Here is an 11,381-nt window from a genome sequence, read left to right as displayed (position 1 = left end):
AGAGAATGTCTCATCGTAGTCAACCCCTTGAACTTGTCGATAACCCTTAGCGACAAGTCGAGCTTTATAGATGGTAACATTACCATCCGCGTCCGTCTTCTTCTTAAAGATCCATTTGTTTTCTATCGCTCGCCGATCATCGGGCAAGTCTGTCAAAGTCCATACTTTGTTTTCATACATGGATTCTATCTCGGATTGCATGGCTTCAAGCCATTTGTTAGAATCTGGGCCCGCCATCGCTTCTTCATTGTTCGAAGGTTCACAGTTGTCTAACAACATGATTTCCGGGACAGGGTTGCCATACCACTCTGGTGTGGAACGTGTCCTTGTGGACCTACGAAGTTTAGTAGTAACTTGATCCGAAGTACCTTGATCATCATCATTAATTTCCTCTCTAGTCGGTGCAGGCACCACAGGAACATCTTCCTGAGCTGCGCTACTTACCGGTTCAAGAGGTAGTACTTCATCAAGTTCCACTTTCCTTCCACTTACTTCTTTCGAGAGAAACTCTTTCTCCAGAAAGGACCAGTTCTTGGCAACAAAGATCTTGCCTTCGGATCTGAGGTAGAAGGTATACCCAATGGTTTCCTTAGGGTATCCTATGAAGACGCATTTTTCCGACTTGGGTTCGAGCTTTTCAGGTTGAAGTTTCTTGACATAAGCATCGCATCCCCAAACTTTTAGAAACCACAGCTTAGGTTTCTTCCCAAACCATAATTCATACAGTGTCGCCTCAACGGATTTAGACGGTGCCCTATTTAAAGTGAATGTAGCTGTCTCTAGAGCGTATCCCCAAAATGATAGTGGTAAATCGGTAAGAGACATCATAGACCGCACCATATCCAATAGAGTGTGATTCCGATGTTCGGACACACCGTTACACTGAGATGTTCCAGGCGGCGTGAGTTGTGAAACGATTCCACATTTTCTTAAGTGTGTACCAAATTCGTGACTCAAATATTCTCCTCCACGATCGGATCGTCGGAATTTTATCTTTCGGTCACGTTGATTCTCTACCTCATTCTGAAATTCTTTGAACTTTTCAAAGGTCTCAGACTTGTGTTTCATCAAGTAGACATACCCATATCTACTCAAGTCATCGGTGAGAGTGAGACTTGTGTTCATAACGTCTTGGTTCTCTGGGATGGGTGCATCACCTAGCGGTCCTTCTAGGACATATGCTTTCTTGGCAGCTATGAGGATGATCCTCAGGTTCTGGACCCAGTCCGTATAGTTGCTGCCATCATCTTTCAGCTTGGTTTTCTCTAGGAACGCGTTGAAGTTCATGTTGACATGAGAGTTGGCCATTTGATATATAAGACATATTTGCAAAGGTTTTAGACTAAGTTCATGATAATTAAGTTCATCTAATCAAATTATTTAATGAACTCCCACTCAGATTTGACATCCCTCTAGTCATCTAAGTGTTACACGATCCGAGTCGACTAGGCCGTGTCCGATCATCACGTGAGATGGACTAGTCATCATCGGTGAACATCTCCATGTTGATCGTATCTTCCATACGACTCATGTTTGACCTTTCGGTCTCTGTGTTCCGAGGCCATGTCTATACATGCTAGGCTCGTCAAGTTAACCTAAGTGTTTTGCATGTGTAAAACTGTCTTACACCCGTTGTATGTGAACGTAGGAATCTATCACACCCGATCATCACGTGGTGCTTCGAAACGACGAACTTTAGCAACGGCGCACAGTTAGGGAGAACACTTTCTTGAAATTATTATAAGGGATCATCTTATTTACTACCGTCGTTCTAAGTAAATAAGATGCATAAACATAATAAACATCACATGCAATTATATAGTAGTGACATGATATGGCCAATATCATATAGCTCCTTTGATCTCCATCTTCGGGGCTCCATGATCATCTTTGTCACCGGCATGACACCATGATCTCCATCATCATGATCTCCATCATCGTGTCTCCATGAAGTTGCTCGCCAACTATTACTTCTACTACTATGGCTAACGGTTTAGCAACAAAGTAAAGTAATTACATGGCGTTAAATCATTGACACGCAGGTCATACAATAATTAAGGCAACTCCTATGGCTCCTTCCGGTTGTCATACTCATCGACATGCAAGTCGTGATTCCTATTACAAGAACATGATCTCATACATCACAATATATCATTCATCATTCATCACAACTTTTGGCCATATCACATCACAAGGCAATTGCTGCAAAAACAAGTTAGACGTCCTCTAATTGTAGTTGCATCTTTTACGTGGCTGCAATAGGGTTCTAGCAAGAACGTTTTCTTACCTACAAAAAAGCCACAACGTGATTTGTCAACTTCTATTTACCCTTCATAAGGACCCTTTTCATTGAATCCGCTCCAACTAAAGTGGGAGAGACAGACACCCGCTAGCCACCTTATGCAACTAGTGCATGTCAGTCGGAGGAACCTGTCTCACGTAAGCGTACGTGTAAGGTCGGTCCGGGCCGCTTCATCCCACAATACCACTGAAGAAAAATAAGACTAGTAGCGACAAGAAAGTTGACAACATCTACGCCCACAACAGATTTGTGTTCTACTCGTGCAATAGAGAACTACGCATAGACCTAGCTCATGATGCCACTGTTGGGGAATGTTGCATAAAATAAAAAAATTCCTGTGTTCACCAAGGTCCATCTATGAGTTCATCTAGCAACGAGAGAGGGGAGTACATCTACATACCATTGTAGATCGCAAGCGGAAGCGTTCAAGAGAACGGGGTTGAGGGAGTCGTATTCATCGTGATCCAAATCACCGGAGATCCTAGCGCCGAACGGACGGCACCTCCGCGTTCAACACACGTACGTTCGGCATGACGTCTCCTCCTTCTTGATCCAGCAAGGGGGAAGGAGAGGTTGATGAAGATCCAGCAGCACGACGGCGTGGTGGTGGATGCAGCAGAGTTCCGGCAGGGCTTCGCCAAGCGACTACGGGAGGAGGAGGTGTAGCAGGGGGAGAGGGAGGCACCAAGACTTCAGGGTGCGGCTGCCCTCCCTTCCCCCCTCCTTTATATAGGCCCCCTGGGGGGGCGCCGGCCCTGGAGATGGGATCTCCCAAGGGGCGGCGGCCAGGGGGGTGGAGTGCCCCCCAAGGCAAGTGGAGGCGTCCCCCCACCCTAGGGTTTCCAACCCTAGGCGTAGGGGGGCCAAGGGGGGCGCACCAGCCCACCAGGGCTGGTCCCCTCCCCACTTCAGCCCACGGGGCCCTCCGGGATAGGTGGCCCCACCCGGTGGACCCCCGGGACACTTCCGGTGGTCCCGGTACAATACCGGTGACCCCCGAAACTCTCCCGATGGCCGGAACTGCACTTCCTATATATAATTCTTTACCTATGGACCATTCCGGAACTCCTCGTGATGTCAGAGATCTCATCCGGGACTCTGAACAACTTTCGGTTTGCTGCATACTCATATCTCTACAACCCTAGCATCACCGAACCTTAAGTGTGTAGACCCTACGGGTTTGGGAGACACGTAGACATGACCGAGACGGTTCTCCGGTCAATAACCAACAGCGGGATCTGGATACCCATGTGGGCTCCCACATGCTCCTAGATGATCTCATCGGATGAACCATGATGTCGAGGATTCAAGCAACCCCGTATTCAATTCCCTTTGTCAATCGGTATTTTACTTGCCCGAGATTCGATCGTCGGTATCCCAATACCTTGTTCAATCTCGTTACCGGCAAGTCACTTTACTCGTACCGTAATGCATGATCCCGTGACCAGACACTTGGTCACTTTGAGCTCATTATGATGATGCACTACCGAGTGGGCCTAGAGATACCTCTCCCTCATACGGAGTGACAAATCCCAGTCTCGATCCGTGTCAACCCAACAGACACTTTCGGAGATACCTGTAGTGCACCTTTATAGTCACCCAGTTATGCTGTGACGTTTGGTACACCCAAAGCACTCCTACGGTATCCGGGAGTTACACGATCTCATGGTCTAAGGAGAAGATACTTGACATTGGAAAAAGCTCTAGCAAACGAACTACACGATCTTGTGCTATGCTTAGGATTGGGTCTTGTCCATCACATCATTCTCCTAATGATGTGATCCCGTTATCAATGACATCCAATGTCCATAGTCAGGAAACCATGACTATCTGTTGATCAACGAGCTAGTCAACTAGAGGCTCACTAAGGACTATTGTGGTCTATGTATTCACACGTGTATTACGATTTTCGGATAATACAATTATAGCATGAATAAAAGACAATTATCACGAACAAGGAAACACTAGTAGAAAAGGGGGCAATGGTCCAGGCCGGGTCATCCCACTAGTCCCGGTTCAATCCAGAACCAGGACCAATGGGGGCATTGGAGCCGGTTCGTGAGCCCCGGGGGCCGGCCGGGCCACGTGGGCCATTGGTCCCGGTTCGTCTGGACCTTTTGGTCCCGGTTGGTGGGACGAACCGGGACCAATGTGCCTTGCTCCTGGCCCACCACCATTGGACCCGGTTGGTCACCTGAACCGGGACCAAAGGCTTCCCTTTAGTCCCGGTTCAAGCCACGAACCGGGACCAATTAGTTGCCTATATATACCCCGTGAGCAGAGTACTATCACTACTCTATTTTTCGTGGCATGCGAGGAGGGAGCTTTGTGGTGCTCTAGCTCACCTCCTATGCACACGAGGTGTTCGATGGAATGCCCGAGCCGCACTACTTAAGCTTTCTCCTCTCCAAGCTCCACCTCCAAGCTCCATTTTCCTCAATATTTGTCTAGGTTTAGCGGTCCGTCACGTCCCGTCCCCGTCTTCACCGCCGCCGATCGCCCGCGCCTATCTCGTTGCCAGCACCACCATGGTGAGCCTCATACTTGTATGTTTATATAGATACTTGTATAATTTTTTTACTTTTATTATTGCATCTTATATACTGCGATGGTTTTGGTATCCGCCCCCATCGGCCCTCGTCCTGTCTATGATTCGGATGTGGTATATATTATCTTTTCATAACTATTGGTTCATTTATTGTTTATGACAATTATGCCGACCAATGTGACATAGATTTTATTTATCTAGGAGGTTGTTGAACCGGAAATTACAACCGACCCTATTGTCGAGAGGTTAAATTTAGTTGAAGAAGAAAACAATTTGTTGAAGCAAAAAATTAGAAAAATTGAGGAGGAGAAGATGATATTGGAGTTGCATGTTGCGGATGTCGTCGATGATCACAAGATCAAGATGGATGCAATGCGCTTGAAGATTAGAAAGATTAGAAAATATGCCATTCATACTGAGGCTTGGTATCATTATGCCGTTGGATCAGTTGTTACATTAGTTGCGATTATGATCACATTTGTTTTCGCATTGAAATGTTTTACATAGTTTCAGTGTATGGTTTAATTAGTTTAGATGCTCTGCAGAGCTTTATGTTGTTATATGAGAACTATGTATGTACTTTGGTTTTAGTGTGATGATGAACTTCTATTAATTTGGTTTTAGTGTTCTGTAATGATTTTTGACACACTTAATTATATATAATGCACGCAGATGAACCGGCAATGGATGTACGGTTCAAGACACACCTCCGAGTACATTAAGGGCGTGCATGATTTTCTCGAAGTGGCTGAGGCAAACAAGCAGAATGGTTTTATGTGTTGTCCATGCCCTATATGTGGGAATACGAAGTCTTACTCTGACCGGAAAATCCTCCACACCCACCTGCTTTACAAGGGTTTCATGCCACACTATAATGTTTGGACGAGGCACGGAGAAATAGGGGTTATGATGGAAGACGGCGAAGAAGAAGAGTACGATGACAACTATGTGCCCCCTGAATACGGTGATGCTACTGAACATCAAGAGGAACCAAACGATGTGCACGATGATGCTGCAACGGGCGAAGCTGCTGAAGATCAAGAGGAACCAGACGATGTGCCCGATGATGATGATCTCCGCCGGGTCATTGTCGATGCAAGGACGAAATGCGAAAGTCAAAAGGAGAAGCTGAAGTTCGATCGCATGTTAGAGGACCACAAAAAAGGGTTGTACCCCAATTGCGAAGATGGCAACACAAAGCTCGGTACCGTACTGGAATTGCTGCAGTGGAAGGCAGAGAATGCTGTGCCTGACAAAGGATTTGAGAAGCTACTGAAAATATTGAAGAAGAAGCTTCCAAAGGATAACGAATTGCTCGACAGTACATACGCAGCAAAGAAGGTCGTATGCCCACTAGGATTGGAGGTGCAGAAGATACATGCATTCCCTAATGACTGCATCCTCTACCGCGGTGCGTACAAGGATCTGAACGCATGCCCGGTATGCGGTGCATTACGGTATAAGATCAGACGAGATGACCCTGGTGATGTTGACGGTGAGCCCCCCAGGAAGAGGGTTCCTGCGAAGGTGATGTGGTATGCTCCTATAATACCACGGTTGAAACGTCTGTTCAGAAACGGAGAGCATGCCAAGTTGATGCGATGGCACAGTGAGGACCGTAAGAAAGACGGGAAGTTGAGAGCACCCGCTGACGGGTCGCAGTGGAGAAAAATCGAGAGAAAGTACTGGGATGAGTTTGCAAGTGAGCCAAGGAACGTATGGTTTGCTTTAAGCGCGGATGGCATTAATCCTTTCGGGGAGTAGAGCAGCAATCACAGCACCTGGCCCGTGACTCTATGTATGTATAACCTTCCTCCTTGGATGTGCATGAAGCGGAAGTTCATTATGATGTCAGTTCTCATCCAAGGCCCTAAGCAACCCGGTAACGACATTGATGTGTACCTAAGGCCATTAGTTGAAGAACTTTTACAGCTGCGGAATGGAAACGGTGTACGTACGTGGGATGAGCACAAACAGGAGGAATTTTACCTAAAGGCGTTGCTGTTCGTGACCATCAACGATTGGCCCGCCCTCAGTAACCTTTCAGGACAGACAAACAAGGGATACCACGCATGCACGCACTGTTTACTTGACACCGATAGTATATACCTGGCAAGCTGCAGGAAGAATGTGTACCTGGGCCATCGTCGATTTCTTCGGACCAACCATCAATGTCGAAAGAAAGGCAAGCATTTCAAAGGCGAGGCAGATCACCGAAAGAAGCCCGCCATGCGTACCGGTGATCACGTACTTGCTATGGTCAATGATTTACACGTAATCTTTCGAAAGGGTCCTAGCGGACTAGCTGTTCCGAGTGACGCTGGGGGACACGCACCCATGTGGAAGAAGAAATCTATATTTGGAACCTACCCTACTGGAAAGACCTCGAGGTCCGCTCTTCGATCGACGTGATGCATGTGACGAAGAACCTTTGCGTGAACCTGCTAGGCTTCTTGGGCGTGTATGGAAAGACAAAAGATACAACTGAGGCACGGGAGGACCTGCAACATTTGCACGAAAAAGACGGCATGCCTCCAAAGCAGTATGAAGGTCCTGCCAGCTATGCTCTTACCAAAGAAGAGAAGGAAATCTTCTTTGAATGCCTGCTTAGTATGAAGGTCCTGACTGGCTTCTCGTCGAATATAAAAGGAATAATAAATATGTCAGAGAAAAAGTTTCAGAACCTAAAGTCTCATGACTGCCACATGATTATGATGCAACTGCTTCCGGTTGCATTGAGGGGGCTTCCACCGAAAAACGTCCGATTAGCCATTGTGAAGCTATGTGCATTCCTCAATGCAATCTCTTAGAAGGTGATCGATCCAGAAATCATACCAAGGCTAAGGAGTGATGTGGTGCAATGTCTTGTCAGTTTTGAGCTGGTGTTCCCACCATCCTTCTTCAATATCATGACGCACGTCCTAGTTCATCTAGTTGATGAGATTGTCATTCTGGGCCCCGTATTTCTACACAATATGTACCCCTTTGAGAGGTTCATGGGAGTCCTAAAGAAATATGTCCGTAACCGCGCTAGGCCAGAAGGAAGCATCTCCATGGGCCATCAAACAGAGGATTGTGCGGACCCACGTGAAGGACTTCTTTGAAGGGGTGAAAGGAAAGAGACATCCACCTCCGGAGGAGAAGGTAGATCCGGTGAAAGCAAAGCGCACTATCGATGCCCTGAGGAAACCACCAAAGTCTCCGCCGAGAACCAACTATGAGCGCATTACTGAACAGACATATCTCCAAGCCAAGCGGTCGGGAACTACTGTCAGTGATAAAAGGTTAAGAGAACGAGCAAAGGGGGAAAAATTGCCTAGCTCGGCGAACAAGCACATCAATCGTGCCCCCCGCTCAATGTGTCTAATGCTCCAGGGACGGTGCCCGGTTATGGCAGTCTTGAAGATTACCTGCCTGACGATGCACTTCCTGATTTCATGGCGGTGGACGAACACAGATACGAGTACGGGAAGCCTCTCGTCAAAGATGAAAAATCTCTGACAACAATGATGCGAAGATTCCATAGTTGGTACATGAAAACCTGCAGAGAGTCTGAGGGGACGAACAGTTTGTATCTGAACATTAAAGAGGAGCACGACCTCGTTTCAAATGATCTGTTGTGTGTTCCATTTGAGGAGTTCTTCGAGTTCTTCAATCAAAAGGCCCTCGATAAATTAATGGTCTTTTGCTACTTCCTGTAAGTACTATTTTTGTCATTAAGTCTCTATATATAGCTTGGCTCTTTCATTGCATGTATTTATAATTAATTATCCTCAATATATTATGCAGATTGAAGATCGTCGAGTGCAAAAAACAAGAAATTTATGATATTGGGTTCATTAACACAAATATCATAGATGTATTTCTGGTTGAAAAGAACGTCAAAGAGGCCGAGGACAACTTGCTACAATCGTTGATCAAAAATCAAAACAAAGATACCATACACTTTCCTTACAACGGCCCGTGAGTGTTACTGTCGTGTGCATATTCGGTTTCCCTTATTACTCAAGCGAGGTTATAGTAATGTAATTGATGAGTTATGCATGCGTGTGCAGGTACCACTATATTCTTCTGGAGATTAAGCTTGAGCGTGGACTAGTAACCGTCTTAGACTCGAGACGGAAAGATCCCAAAACCTATGCCGACATCACTGAAATGCTCAGCAAGTAAGTTCAATCGATCATTATCGCACCATATCGGCAACTTTTTGTTCATTTCCTGATATGTCAAGTAATAATTATTATTTTGTTTGTCTTGCAGGGTTTGGAAACAGTTCACCGCAGAAGTTTCGGGGCTGCCGAAGGAGCTGCGATATAAATACCCGAAAGTAAGTACTACTGGCTAGCTAGTTGCGCGCATCTCCCGTTGATTCTATAGCTATACTTTCATCAATGCCATTTATAATGCTTCATTATCAGTTTGATTGACCTCTATTTCTCGTAAAGTGGTTGTGGCAGGAGGAAGGGAATGATTTCTGTGGATACTACGTGTGCGAGTTCATCCACACCGCGACTTTGAAAAACAAGCGGGGCTACTCTAGAAGACAATATGAAGTGCGTAAGCAATAATATTCACAATTTCATTTTATTACACCATCATTTCTGTTGAGTTTCATTCATATATATGTATTAATTAACCCCCTTCTTCAAATTAAACGTGGCAGATGCGGGATGAACTCCTAGAACCAGATCGCATGAAAGCAATTCAAGAGGAATTGACGGGATTCTTTCTTGAACACGTCATCAGTAAAGCCGGAGAATACCATGTGGAAATTGATTTCAAATGCTAGGGGTTTGTGTAATTAAGAGATCTTATACATATTGTACATGTATGTAGCCAGTAGCGTCGGATACATGATACGAAAACTTGTTGTTCGACCAATCTCTCGGAGAAGGAGAGGTCGATCGATCACTTCTCTCGGTATGCATGACGAACTTCTGTACTAAATGGTTCTCTCGATCACTTATGTATATATAGTACGTAGCGTCGACCAAGCACAGACATAAGAGAGGACACTTATCTCTATTAATTAGCTAGCTAACACAATATATGAAACACCTAAATTAACCCCCCAAAACCCCCAACCCCCCTCCTTTCAAAAAAAAACCCCAGCCACTGGAATGCAGACGCGTGGATGCCTTTTGGTCCCGGTTGGAGCCACCAACCGGGACCAAAGGCCCCCTGACTGGGCTCGGCGCACAGGGCCACGTGGAGGCACATTGGTCCCGGTTCGTGTTTAAACCGGGACTAATGGGTGGAGGTATTAGTAACGACCCATTAGTCCCGGTTCATGAACCGGGACTAAAGGCCCTTACGAACCGGGACTAATAGGTGTTTTTCTACTAGTGAAATAAAATAATAATCCTTTTATTATTGCCTCTAGGGCATATTTCCAACAGAAATTTGGTGGCACCAATCTTGATTAATTATTTCCTTTTCGTCTTGTTTGTTGCCTTTTTTTAGTACTCCCTCCGTCCGAAAATACTTGTCATCAAAATGGATAGAAGGGGATGTATCTAGACGTATTTTAGTTTTAGATACATCTCTTTTTATCCATTTTGATGACAAGTATTTTCGGACGGAGGGAGTATGAGTTATATGACTAGCTCGTTTATTCCTTTTTTCATTGTGGAATTAGACAGACATGGAAACTAGTTGTATACCAATATGAACATATGATGGTACATGTACGATGGTCAACTACAAGTAAATATTTTTGCATATGGTTCAACGGTTGCATATATACATAATACTAATGCATGCAAACTTAAGTCAGACATCTAATTAGTTGAACTGAGAATTCTAAAAAGGGGAGGAAATTGACTATCATAAAAATTAGTCATGAACAGGGATGTGTGGAAGTTAGCTATCCACGTGCCACAACCATGACTAGGTGTCAAGATCTTATGGGTATTAACTCTAGCTAGCATACCTTAACTTTCTTTGGGGTTGAATGGCTTTGACAACAAACCACTAAGAAGGGCTTTGAAAAAACACTCCGACAAGTCCAGTGCTGTAACCAAGAATTCAGAGCCCCGGAGAGATACAAATGGGCCTCGGGTTTTTTCTCGTATAACTAAAGCATATTTTCATGCAACCTGAATACACTGTATGGCGAAAGGAGGGGCCTATCAATCAGGCGATGACTTTAACTTCAAGAGTCGGGACAACCTCAATACCGACTTCGAGGAGACAATCAGACGATGAACTTGTCTTTACGGGAGTAAAGTTCAATAACCCTCCAAGCTCATGATGCCAAAAAGACACTTGGAGGCACTTACATATTCGGTTTTCGTCGGCTCACGGAAACCGACCTAAAAGCACAACAACCAACAATGAACTAGGGCCATCGTTAACGTCAAAACAACAGATTCCTCTGTTATCATTCTTGGTTGCTAATTATCCACTATCAAAAGAGCAAAAGCAAAATATGGTGTGCTTTGGATTTTCAATATCAACTCACAAATGAGATAGATTTTGCAAGAAAATTAATCGTATTTGCAAAATTATTAAGATTTTCTTAATTCCCAG

This window comes from Triticum dicoccoides, chromosome 2B, assembly GCF_002162155.2.
Source record: "Triticum dicoccoides isolate Atlit2015 ecotype Zavitan chromosome 2B, WEW_v2.0, whole genome shotgun sequence".
Taxonomy (NCBI): domain Eukaryota; kingdom Viridiplantae; phylum Streptophyta; class Magnoliopsida; order Poales; family Poaceae; genus Triticum; species Triticum dicoccoides.
This window is presented reverse-complemented; position numbering follows the sequence as displayed.